This window comes from Sturnus vulgaris, chromosome 2 (genome assembly GCF_052056855.1).
Source record: "Sturnus vulgaris isolate bStuVul1 chromosome 2, bStuVul1.hap1, whole genome shotgun sequence".
Taxonomy (NCBI): Eukaryota; Metazoa; Chordata; class Aves; order Passeriformes; family Sturnidae; genus Sturnus; species Sturnus vulgaris.
The window spans coordinates 57149943-57163501 of record NC_142244.1 but is presented as its reverse complement, the minus strand read 5'-3'; the positions used below and the strand labels follow the sequence as shown (position 1 = coordinate 57163501).

Below are 13559 nucleotides of genomic sequence, written 5' to 3'. Positions count from 1 at the left end.
CTTTAAAAGATGCATAGTACTCACCTCTTCCTCCGAAATCAGAATTAATAAATGCCATAGAAAATTCCATGAGGAAATGCATTACTGCAGTACAGCTACTAAACAAAAGTAGCCAACAGCCATCAATATATGTGCCCATTACCCCTATTATAAATGTGACACGGAGGCACAGAAACTATCATAGTATGCAACAGTTTGAAGTTCCCTTTAAGAAGACAGGAGACTGTCGGACATAACTTTACAGAGTATTTTAATTCAAATGACAACTTCTAAGAAGCTCAGCTACCAATGTGAAGCACAATGTTTCTTTCAGACATGAGTCTTAAATCAGACAACTCTAAAGTAAAGCACAATATACACACTACAGAACTAAGGGCCTGGTTACCTGTCCAGCATCACATGAGAATAAAGGCAGAAAAATAAACATCACATCCAATTCTTAGGAATTCTTACTTGGCATAACCATGAAGACATACGTGGTTTCCTGTACTTGCAGCCATTTGTTCCACTGCCTACAGAATTTTTTACTAATTTCTTATTAGCAGCACTTATAGCAACATCAGGTTTCTTCTTGCACAGTCCACAAACATCTTCCCTGGCCCAGCACCCCAACAGGCTGAACCTATCAATAGATTAAACATTCTGTGTGATCATGAAGATTGCTTCATAGTATACTGACACAAGGGGGCAAATGAAGATTGCAGAATCTTAGAGCTGGAGTTACCTAACTTCTTAATGTTTCATTTTGTGACCTTCTTGTTCTTTTTACAGTTATTAGCTTGTGCTTTCCCCCCGCCCTCAAAAAAATGTTTCCTCCTTTGAATTCTAATTTCCCTTATTAGAGGAAGCATTTTATTTACTTCCACAGAAACGATGACAGAACTGAAGAATCTTTCACATGAAGAAAGGCTGAGTGATCTGAGACTCCAGCCTGGAGAAGAAAAGGCTTGTGTTTGTGTGATCTCAGCAATGGTTCTAAATGCCTGCTGGTGGGGGTACGGGAGAGTAAAGAAGACATAGCCAGGCTCTTCTCAGCTGTGTCCAGAGATAGGGAAAGAGGCAACAAGTAAGAAATTAAGTGCATGAAATTCTAGCTGAACAGGACAGGCTGCAGAGTCTCCATCCTTGAATCTATTCAAAATTGACTGCACATAGCCTTAAAGAAATTACCATGTTTGAATTAGGGATCTCCCTTACAACCTCAACTACTATTACTTTGGGATTTCTTTTCAGGACCAAAATCCATGAAGTAGCTGAGGGTACTAACAGGCTTGCCCTCTTCTCTGTGGAATATGATGACAGAGATGAAATTGACCGTGATTTCCTATATGACAGCAAAAGCTACTACTTAACAGTCTGCATTCCCTTCTAGATCTGAAGTGCAGAGCACCCCAGTGAATGTTAGGAATCATGTGAGGAGCACAATCCCCTTTCCCTAAGCCTGACTCATTCTCTTTGCCTCAAGCTATATACCCTCATCAGGCTGCTGCTTCTTCCAATTGCAATAAACAAACAAACCCCCAAATCTTTGCCCAGTGTATTTCAATCCTTCTGATTTTCCAGTTAATCAAGTCTGTCCTTCCTGTATCTGTTCTCAACGCCAACCTTTTAACATCACATTTTTAGACATGCTCCTAACACTAGTTGTCTTCACTCATATAAAGCTACTAGTCTGGGTTTATTTTCAAGCAGGCCCATCTTTTCTTGCTTTTTTATGTGTACTAAGTATCTTTTCCCCATACAGTTCCTAAGCCTAGCAGAAAATAAGCACTTGAACTGAAAACAGTGAGCCTTCCTTTCTTACATCAGGCACCGTCCTTAGGACCCCAGAGCTGCAACACAAAGCGAGTTCTATCCAGCCATAGTCTCCGGCACCACCCATAGAGGCAAACCTCTGGACAATATAACCGCTAACATTAAATCACCTGTGAACCATGTGAGAAATGTAACATTCTTTTCAAAGGTTTAGGAACTGAATCATTTGCGTAGGGCCTTCATAAGCACTTGAAGTAGTATTCTTAATCCAGACTGGTTCCTCAGTTGAACTCTGGTTCTGCAAATGCTCAAACTGTGTTTTCACCATGTCACTGAACTATTCTAAGCCGCTAGGGCCACAAAACAAGGCACTCCAACCTTTGCCCTTCTGCTTCTTCCTGCTCCCTGCTATTTCCTGCCCTTGTGCCAGTGATAGGAGTTTGCATGGTGAACCAGAAGGAAGCACAGTCTGTTTCACTCTTTGCACAAAGGCTAACACGAGCACAATGAAGTAGTCAGGAACAGTTTGGCCACTGGACTTTGACAAAGCCATGCAAATAGACTTATTTGTTGTATACTCAAGTCTCTGATGAGCTCTTTAGATTCACATCTACTCATAGAAGTCCCTGGGAAAAATCCTGGGTACATTAAAATACTAGATCTACAAGAGCAACTGGATGGATGGCCTGCTGCAAGAACCAGTCTGGAGCATGCTGAAAAAAATATCAGTGACCTTAAAGGTCTTTCCAAGCATTTCTAGGTCTTCAAATGGCTGAAGTGTATGTGTAGGTCTTTAATATTTAGCAGTTACATAGTGCTATTTGAAGAAACTCAATGAGAAAGCTATACAACTTTGAGCCAGCTAAGAAATTTTTTCTAAGCAGACCACCTCGTTTTGGTCATGTACCTTAAGAGAAACGTAGTAGGTAAATGTGCACACATGTGTTCTTTATGAAAAGTTGTAGGCTATCTAATTCTGCATAGCTGTGCCATTGAAAATTGCTCAGGTCTGAACTAAATCAGAAATTTTAGCCATTAATAATTTTGCCAGTTCAAATCCATAGCAGTAGTAGACAGAGTGTGATTTTAACCAGTCTGAACTTCTGAAATATGGTCAAATCATGCAAAACTATGAATTGTAACAACTTGGATTCATATTTGTCTACATCGTGTTTGTACCTGTGCAACTGCACCAGCAGCAGGCCTGTGAAGGCTAAAATAAAAATAAATCTTGAGTGCAAGTAAGTTTTTTTTCCTCCTTTTAAAACATCTATATGATATATTAACTTGACTCTGTGAGCACCTATTTGAATAAGGTATGTGTATTTTAAATGGTAAAATACAACAGGGCTAATAAAATTAGATTAGCAAGTGATACTGAGTCATGATAGTGAAGAAAATAAATTCTTAAAAGGAAACACACTTTCAGATCTGTATCTAAAATTAGTGACATTTACATAACCATTAGTCTACATTTGACTCACCACACAGTTCTTGCATGCAGCTTTTAAAAGGAAAGGAGCCCAAGTAATTTCCATTCTCACTGCAGCAATTTCAATCATCTCAATGAAAGATTCTCCTGCAAGAGAAAAATCTTAGTGGAAGATGAGAAAAAAATTAGTAAATTCACAGTCAGACATACAGTTTAAACTTCTAACCATAGAACTGTTACCTGTATCTAGCCCAGTCGTTTAAGAAATGAAGTGGTTAATAAGTTTTGTTTAAAAAATTGGAAGGCACTTCTTTTTTATGAGTTCTCTTTGCTAAAATCATGACTAAAAACTTCTCAGTTCCACTAATTTAGAAAAGGTTGTAAAAATGAACACAATTTTAAGAGTTTTAATAAAGAAACGTGCTGACAATTAAAGTAATAATTTTTATAGTTTTTAAATATATAAACAAACACACTTACCAAAGCATTGTTAGACAGGTGTAGCTTGAGATGGCTCCTTTAAAAAGTTCAGTTTTCACATAAACCAAAGCAAAATTATATTTATATCTATTCTATATTTACCATCAGATACTATGAAGCTCTAAATACAGTTTCTGAATAAATGAAAATAAAAAAAAAAGCTAAGAAAGTGTTCATATACAAAGAAAATATAAATTATAGCAACAAAAAGGCATAGGAAACACATGCAATGTCCTGTTCCATGACTCGCGTGCAGAAGTGACTAGCCTTACTTCAGCAGCACAGTTAATACTGGAGATATTTACAGTCTTAACACCAATATTTACGTGCTGCTAAAGTATGACAGACATCAGCATCACAAGATTGACTAATTCATAAGTGGTATGTCTCTTCAGGGTGATGAAATCCTTGTATTTTTGAGGCAGCACAATATGGCCTGCACCTTTTCAAAACCCACAAACCATTATGTGCTGCTACGTTATGCCAAGGTGTCTACCATGCTTCAAGGAAACAGAAACATCCTCTCAGTGCTGAATGAAGAATTTTCTTATTGAACTTTAGCTTCCATTTAGTAAAATCAGTTGTATTAATGAACTACAAAATGTTTAGAAAACATCTGTCCATTGCCAAGCTGACTGTTTATTTACAGTGAAGCTCTAGTGTTATGTGCATAACACCTTAATGGGACATGAACCACAAACTGGACAACTGTGTGTCTGATTAGAGGAGCTAAAGATTATGCAGATGTTTCTTTCAAAAGAAAACAAAAAAATCTGGGCTATTTTCTAATCTAACCTTTTGTCATCTAGAAACTCAGATGTGAAAAGAAAACCCCAACAACGTTCATATGTAAGAGAGCAAGAATCTAATTTCAAAATAAGCTTCTGTCAACTATTCTATCAGTCCTCAAGCCATTTGTTAGATCTGCAGCTTACTCTTAATGCAATTTTTGGGCAGATGGACTCAAGAGAGTCTTAATTTCTGAGTGGAAAAAAATTTAAAAACCCACAACAGCTGTTAGCAAGAATAGTAACTTATCTGTTACTATGAGCAGGAGTTCATCTGCCCACAGCCTAAAATGACCATGCTGCTTTACTTGAAGTAGGCAAGAGATGTGAAGCTCACATCCCTGCTAGGTATCATTTTCTTAGACTAAAGAATTCCAGAGATTTAAGTGTGTGCAGCCCTTTCACTAGATATCTAGGCTGCCTAGATAACATGAATTACACTTTTTTATACTAAACTGTTAGGACAAAAGCTACTTACACAGCACAGACCCAAGCACGCCACTCCATTGCAATATGCCTTCTAGTCAGGTCATGACAGACAACTTCTGGAAATTAACAGGGCTATCTGGAAGCACAAAAAGAGATTTGGCAGGCCATGTTGGGGAAAGATTGGGGAGTTTTTCTTTTCTCCCTTCCTATTTTTGTTCTTACAGTAATACAGCAGGGCAGTATCTGCTAGAAGAGTCCATTGCCAAAAATGTGCCAATTAAAGTGAGATTGCTAGTGTAAATTTACAAGGTAACAGTAGCAACACGTTTTATGCAGTTTATCCAGGTAGGAATGCTAACTTTAGGAACTGCATCAAAGAGCCAATTCCAGTATATTTTATACATTCACAGCCATATTTACACTTATCCCCATCCCACCTCTTACTACCTATGTTTGTTTTTAAATCAGCTAAAATAGGCAAACTAAATTAAATAGGCACGACTTACCCAACTTACCATGGTGAATTAAAGCAGGAGTGCAAAGTCAAAATAAAACTATACTGTGAACGTATGCTCTGACAGTTGGTCTCTCCCCTGAAGAAACTGTGCTAGGCATAAACCAAGGGAAGAAAAGGACAAAATCTCCACCGTATATATATATATACACACATACATACATATATATGTGTAATATGGAAAGTTATATATAAAGATAGATGTGAGCAAAAATACTAGCCAGCAGTAAAGGATTTACTTCAATTTTTCTGGGAAAAGAGTATGAAAAATGTTCTCTAGCAAGAAAAAGATACTGCTTTGAACTTCTAGATTTACCTTAAAAGCCTGAAAGAAAATTACTTAAATAAGACAGCTGCAACATTTAATACCTTTGGAAGTGCATTTCTCATTCTTACATTCAGGCCAAATTCTTCATTTGAAACTCCATATGTTTAACTGATACTATTCTTTCAATTGCCTGGTTGATTTCAAATTCTAGCTTAAGTATGGAAGGTTTTTTTTTCCTGTTGCATAACTAAATCCCTCTGAAATTAACCTATACACACCATGAAATGAAGACTGCATGAATTACAGGATTCTGAGCTGTTTGAGTTTTTTTTGTTTGGTTGGTTTTTTTTTTTGTTTGTTTGTTTTAATGGTTTTGGAAGGTGATCTGTTGCCAGGTTTTTTTTAAACTTTACTACAAAATGCCCTGAAAGAAACCAACCAATCCAAGATTCAACACAATGTGACTGTATGTTTTCTACACTGCTATTAAAATAGATATAATCTTCAAAGAGAATAAGCAAATTATCACATAAAATTGAAGGCAGTGTATTTGAGAGAAGGGGTTGTGGAACAGGAAAAGGATGAAAGGAGGAAGTCTAAGATAAGCGTGCTCATAACTGAGCCAGGAATCTACTGAAATTCAGGAGTGTCTGTACAAAGCTATGTACCATGATGTTTTGGTGATAAAGTCAATATAGTTGTTGCTAAGAGTGCTTCTCTTACCTCCATCCTTGTGTCTTAAGTCTGTGGATGAGAAACAGACAAACAAAGGAGACCTCAACAAAAGCTAGGAATCATGTATGCAAGCAGCTCCACTATATTTCCCAAGTCCCTAAAAGCAAGAAGGATTCTGAAGATGTAAAACTGAAATTCCACAGAAGCAGCTCATATACACAAGTCAGGAATGGTCTTTGAAAAAAAATACTGGAACTGTTAAAAAAAAAAAAAGAGAAAGGAAAAAAGAGAGTGTGTATGTGTACATGTATTTGTGCTTGTTTTAGCAATTGGAGTGCTCCCAAGCAATGAAGGAGCCTTTCTTTGATTTCAGTATTTCTTAGCTAATTTATCAAAGACCAAGCCCAATATAAAATATCATTTTCGGTTTTTATTGTTTATACTTAGGAGTCTATGACAATACCAAGCTAAACTCGGCCTTTTCTGACCCTATGAACACCAGCTACAGGTCAATTTCTGGCTACTATACATACTAATAAACTCCTTAAATACTACTATAACTACTAATAAGCTCCTTAAACTTGTATGAAACTTGTATATCCAAAAAGTTACCACTAGGCCTGCAATCTGATAGGTCAGTGACTTGAAGTACACTACACCAATGCCTTTGTATTAAACACTGTATGCTGTCTCTAATACCCAAGAACATGATGCAAAATTAAACACTTACCCTGTGCCTTTTGGTCATACAAAAAAAGCACTCTCTTGATACTTCTTGGCCAAAACCTCTTCCTTATCAAGAATGTTATACACCATTGCTCACAACCATATTCCATTGCTTTTGTTCCTTACTCATTAATGCAAAACACAGATCCAATATGAAAGCAAGGCTATTGCTTCACTGTTTATTGTGACCCTTTCCCAATCTTATTTCAGATTAAAATTAGAAAACTGAATGTGAATCTGAAAGACTTAAGTGTTCTACACTGTAAATGCATTACATTTGTCCACCACAGCCCTGACATCAGCAATTACATGTCCATATCTCAGTTTTCCCAGGTTAGCTTAGTTTAACCAGAAATGAGACAGGGTTTGCACTGAGATGGCACAGCATGAAGTGTGGCATCTTTGACAAGTGTGTCCTGCTCTGTGCATTCCATTAATGGAGTAAGTTACTTCTATGTTAGACAGGACATTTTGCAGTGCAGCTTTTTGGACAACTGTTAGTGAATTTGCCAAATTTGCCATGCTCTCCTCTCACAGTTCAGCGCCACTAACATACCACTAAATATGAATAAACACCATGGCAGTTCAACACTGGAAAATACTTTTAGGTTTTATTGAATTAATCTGGGAAAAATAATTAGAGATAATCTCACTGTTCACTACCAAGGAAACACTTCCATTCTCTAAGATTTTAAAATCTAAAAGTGTATGTAGCTGTATCTTTCTCATACACTGTTTACACCCCTCCCTCCAAGTTAAAACAATAGTTTCATTTTACTTTTGTCATATGCTTACTCAACACTGCAGTATTTATACTGCAAACATAAATTTATAACTCTTGTTCATTCTTGCATCTAAGATTTAGAAATATATTATTTTACTCCTGCCTTCTAGTTTCTTTGTTAATGAACCATCTTTCCATCTAATTTGTGAGGTCAGCAGCCTTTAAAGTGATATGCATTTATTTTTTAAAAGAAGACGAGACTCCACTGAAATATATCAAAACATTAACTTTAAAGGCATCAGTGTATTTTCAGCTACTATTCCATTATTATTTGGTTCAGGCATAACCTACAAACTCAATTCTTCTTCCTCTGACCAGAAAGTAACCTTAATTAAGTTGAGTGAATTAACTAGGAGAATAAACTATATACCCTGATTGCTCTTCTACCAAAGTAACAGTGAGATTTTAAATTACTGTTTAAGACTGCAGTTCTAAAAATTAAAGAATTAAATAATTTTTAAAGAATCTGTCGCTAAACTAGCAATTTCATTGCACATGGGTTGTTTTTTACAATTAAATAACTAACACAATAAATTTGCCTCACTTCACCTCAAAGAGGTACAGTAATCTAGGACCAAGCTTATACACTCTCTCCATCTATAATAGATCCTCCCATACCTTCTAGCAAGCAGCTGAATATTTCTAAGACTATCAAAAAGTTGTGTAAAAAAAGAAAATCACAAATAATGCTTTAAACAATTCTCTGAACAAAAAGATTAATATTTGAAGAGATAACTAGCACTATTTTAGTTTTGGTAGCACAAACTTTGACTAAAAAAAAAAAATTTGCGTGTTCACTATTTCCTGATTATGCCAGCAATACTCCCCATATAACCATGGCAAAAGACTGGGAGAATTACATATTTTGCAACGTGAAGTATTAATAACTAAAGTAAAGCAGATGACTGCCGATTACTGAAATTTACTGCTACTAAATTTGGAGAATCTATATCATGTGTCCAGCCATTTCTCCAAGGATCATGAACAAACAGATTTAGACTAGCTGGAGAACTACTGCATAAGATAAACATGAAATAACAAAGCCAGCTAAAAATAAAAACCAGGAAGTAAAACCATTGAGAAATTCAGAAGTATAAAAATACCTGGAAATTTAGAAGTGCAGTTAAGGACTCTCAGCATCAAATTCTGTTTTACACCGTTTTTACTTAATCCAAGACTCCAACTACTGCTTGTACTAGCTAGACTCATGTACTAATTTGTATGAGGTGCACCCCCCCACCAACTGCACTCAGGAAGACAAACCAAAGTGAAGACTTTGCAATTTGATGCTTCTGCTGGAGTGATGAATAGCAAACAGAATGCAGTAGATTTCTGTGAAAGGCAACAAACCAAAGGTAGTCAGTTCTGACTTGAACAAGTCCAGTATGTCAAATTTTATAGCTTGTTAGCTAAAAAAGCACAATTATGGGAAGCTGATATAGCACACAAAAATTGTATCAATGTATAGTTTGGTATATTATCAGTGTACTTTAGAAACAACTGTAGCTTAAAAAAAAACCTGATAAGACCGACCCCTTCCACCTCTTTTCCCAGCTTCTAAAAAGTGTTTTGTCAGAAGCTGATGCATTAACTAGATTGCTATATGAAACACTTTACAGGGAACTTGTAAAGTGTATCAAGCTCCAAGTTCTAGCAGAGTTTGTAGAAGTTGCATTTCAGAAAAACTTTCCAGATCCCTCTTGATTGCACTGGTACAGCCTGCACACAACTTTTAAAAATCTGACTTTTCTGCACCTTTGGCAAGCACACAGGAAGAAAAACTGTGTGAACACTTTCAATCTGTACCAGCATTCTTTCTGCTTGAAAGAACACACACAAAATTAAGAAAAACGAAGAAGCTATTTTCTAAGTTCTACAAAGTAAGATGTTATATTTCATTACAGTAGTAATTAAAATGTTCTTTCCCCCCCCAGTTTTATCACAAAAAATATTAAAACTAAATATGGTGGATACATCAAAAAGAAAGCCAGATCTGTATTAAAATATAATCTTCAGTTTCTATATGAGTATTAAAAAAAATTTCTAACACCTTTTCAGATTAAAAAAAATTATTAAATAAGATAAATATTTTCAAGTTCTTCAATAAACATAGACGTAGGTTATTACACTATTATATTCAGAAAAGATTATCCTATTACTATAGCTAAAATTTCCAAAACCCGAAGTATATAGAATCATTGGTGACAAACCAGCTACATAATGTTAAAGTTATTAAGACAGGCAAACAGGTTCTCCTTTTAAATATATTGAATAAAAAAAAAACCCTTTAAAATCTATCAACTATTGGTTCTCTATTATATTCATTAATTTCTGTTTTTCTTACAAAAAAAAATTAGTTTTATGAAGTTCTCAGAAGACTCACTCATGTAACAGTCACAGGCCTCATGTAAAATTTTGTGCTCCCCTAAGCTGGCACAGCCTTTCATAAAAGAAAGCCATGCCAATATTGCTGTTTAAATCTTCTAACTATAGAAAACACAGCAAAGCATTTCTTTTCCTCAACAGAATATTCCAGTCACTTTTGCAGAAACCCTGGTGGTCTGTGCACAGGACCAATTTCCAAAGTACTTCTAGGAAATGGAAAAATATATTGGTCAGTATTAGCCAGACTGCCTTCCTAGTTGCTGTCTATCTCAAATTGGTAAATAATTACAAATCATAGGCCAATAACAGAGAAACATAATTTTTTTAATTGCCTTATATATAATAATTTAAACTATGCCAAACCACAAATTTTAAAATTGAGATTTTGTTACATCTCAGTATTGTATGGGACTATAATACCTAAAGATAAAAATCAGGCCCATAGCTCAGAACGAAACCCCACTTGTAAAGGGCTAAATTTGCTGCTTGTCTGCTTTCAAAGATTTAAGGTCAGAGCAACAATGCTATAAAATAAGGGTCAAAGCACAAAAAGACCAAGGCCACAGAACAAAGAGCTTTTCGTGTCCTGAAAGAAGTTGCTTTTTGTAAGCTTGCCTTCTGGCTCAGGCAGTAAATTTGTCTTTTTCTTAACATCATTACTACATGACTTCTATAAAATGCCAGACAACAGCATGACTTCTGAAAGGTGAGACTGACCTGTTTGAAGAAATCAACTCAACTGTTAAGGGAATCTACTAGTTAATAGCAGAGGAAGAGCTCCTAATATCTGCTACTTTTCCCGTCATTAGCTGTATTTCTATAACTTCAGTATTTAATTAGTCACTTCAGCAGAAGTTTCAGGTGTCCATAGCACCTTTGGGGTACAGATTCCTGGTTATATTATCTTATTGTTTATTCAGTGGTAGCTGGAGCAGCAATCTTTCCCCCATCTCTCCATGAAGCATTAATAGAATACTACAAATTTTAATAGATACAATCTAACACACACGTCTGTGTACTGCCTTTCAAAAACATTTCTTGATTGGTTCCCCCCCCACTTTCCATCAATGAGCCCCACTACTCACAGAACTGAGCTAATACAAAATAAAATGGTACTTTCTAAGGCTGACACAGATCAACAAGCAGTGAATTTCATTTTTCCAGCTAGAAAACAAACTTCATTTAGAATGTACTTTTCCAAAACAATAACAATGGTTTTGACAAATGAAAGCAACTTTACCGAGAAAAAAAAAAAAGACAAGAGATAAGGATGCTGGGTGCTTCTTATGGCTTTATATTAAGCTAGATTTTCAATATTTCACTAACAAGCTTAAAGAAAAACCATGCTGAATTAACTAGATGTTAATATATTAAGAAAAAAGATTTATAATCCAATACTTAACGTACACAAATAGTTAAAGAAAATATAATTGCACTCTCAAGCTAATAAATACCCACAAACTTAAAAGATGCTAAATCTCTGAAAACTAGCATCTGAATTTTTTTAAAGAAAAAGGTTACTTGACAGTATGCTCTTTGAGAAATATCAGTATTACAAGAAGTGCCTCTGCATCATACTCCAAAACTATATGAAAGAACAAGAATTATCTGCATTGTCTTTTATAGCAGGTCTAAAATAACACATTTTGAAAATACAGATCTTCCATACTTATTATTTTCCCCTTCAAAATAGATGGCTTCTGTCTTCAAAGTTACTATTATTTTCAGTCCTACTAACTTGCTTAAAAGCTGGAACTAGAGAGTCAGATATATGGAATTATATTAAAAAAATACACAAAAAAACCCCTTACCTTTTGACTCTGGAGATCTCTAACAGCCGAGTTTCAGTGCTAAAAAACCAGAAGTTTCATGAAACAAATTGCTTTGCTTTTGATCTACCTTAAGCTACAAATATCTGATTCCTACATTAATAATTAAATTTAACATTTAGTAAAATTATATTTTCTTTCTAAAAATTTAATATCATGAAAAATAGCTTAATATAGGAAAAGCCTAGTGTAACATACGAAAGGCCTACTCCAATCATCCTACACTCTTTTAAGGAAATTATTACTCCTCATCTCTCAAGAAGCACTGGTGCGAGTATACTGATTTTTCTTGTGGTGAATAGCAGCCCACAAGTTAAGGAACTGATGCAAACTGGCAGATTTCCCCTTCTAATTCTGAGTCATATGCGTCATCTTTTTGTCAAAAGCTGGGAAGAAAAAGAGTCTCTCTTCCAGCTTGCCACATGAAACCACCTGCTTAAAGACAGAACAGACCAATATTGCAATACTGGTCTGCACATTGCTGGTACTTACACATTTGTTCTTGCTTTGTTCAAATAAAATTCTGAAGACAGCTTTAATGTTAATGACAGAACTTATGTCTTTGATTTAGGGCAAAAAATCAAGCTGGTAAAAGGAAAAAAAAAAAGAGAAGAGTCATATTGGCATGAAAGTGGTTATTCTTAAAATTGTAGTGTCTCACTTGCAAAAGACTAAGGGTTCTGTTCCTTAAAAGCTTACATGCATGCTTGGTTTAATCACCTAGAATCAGATTTTGTAGAAATGCATTCCAAAACCAAGAGTTCATGTGTGTGATTAAGACCTCTGTATCACTGTACATGGCTGCCAACTGATTCCTCAAACCCACTCCCCCAATTAAACCAAAAGTCTCCCCTAAACCCCAGAGAACCTAACAATTTCTGTAGGTTAAATTTCACATGCTCCTTTCTTCCCCCCTGTTGGAGATTTTGCAAATCAAGAACCAAGTAAACGATTTTCTTCTTGAACAGACTGATTAAGGTCAGTCATTGTTGGACTATATATACTGTGTTATGACACAATATCTCTCTTTCAAAGGCACCAGCACCAGTTAAGGTTGGGCACATCATTGCCAGCAGATTACATATTTTCAAATTGAACAGAGTTGCTGATCAGACCTGCAGAAAACAGGTGTAAATATTTACTGCAACAATGCACTGCAGTATTTGTATTCATCTGTGGCACTGCCAGAGTGACTGCAAGTAAATTTTATTAAAAAAAACTTAAAAGCAGCTAAAGTAAATTTTAGACATTAATAGTAAGTTGTGAAAAAGAAGGCAATGAAAAAACAACTTGACAAACTGATCCAGAGTGTAGAAATAAACATGCCATTTTAATCATAGATCAACTTTTTTATATACAAGTACACAAAATATATATTATATATGTATGCACAAAGTTAGATAGAAAGACAGGTATAAACTTGCACACACACTCTGATATAAAATGCCCTTTGTTTTCAAATTTGTACTGTGCCACAAGCATTTACACGGCTGG

The 13559-nt window shown here is 35.5% G+C and overlaps 1 long non-coding RNA gene across 14 annotated transcripts in view; it reads right to left on the bottom strand.

Moving 5' to 3' along the window:
- Positions 1 to 233: 233 nt before the first annotated feature.
- LOC106848733 (uncharacterized) overlaps positions 234 to 13559 on the bottom strand; it is a 76584-nt gene continuing 63258 nt past the window's right edge. For 2 of the 14 annotated variants that reach the window (XR_015801448.1, XR_015801459.1), the window contains 4 exons: positions 12558 to 12650; positions 12048 to 12086; positions 4934 to 6498; positions 234 to 3334 (listed from right to left, as the gene is read on the bottom strand). This is a non-coding gene — a long non-coding RNA (uncharacterized LOC106848733). Of the gene's footprint in view, positions 3350 to 4933; positions 6499 to 12047; positions 12087 to 12557; positions 12651 to 13559 lie in introns of all 14 variants that reach the window. The other 12 variants (XR_001402510.2, XR_015801454.1, XR_015801457.1 and 9 more) reach the window with 12 other exon arrangements.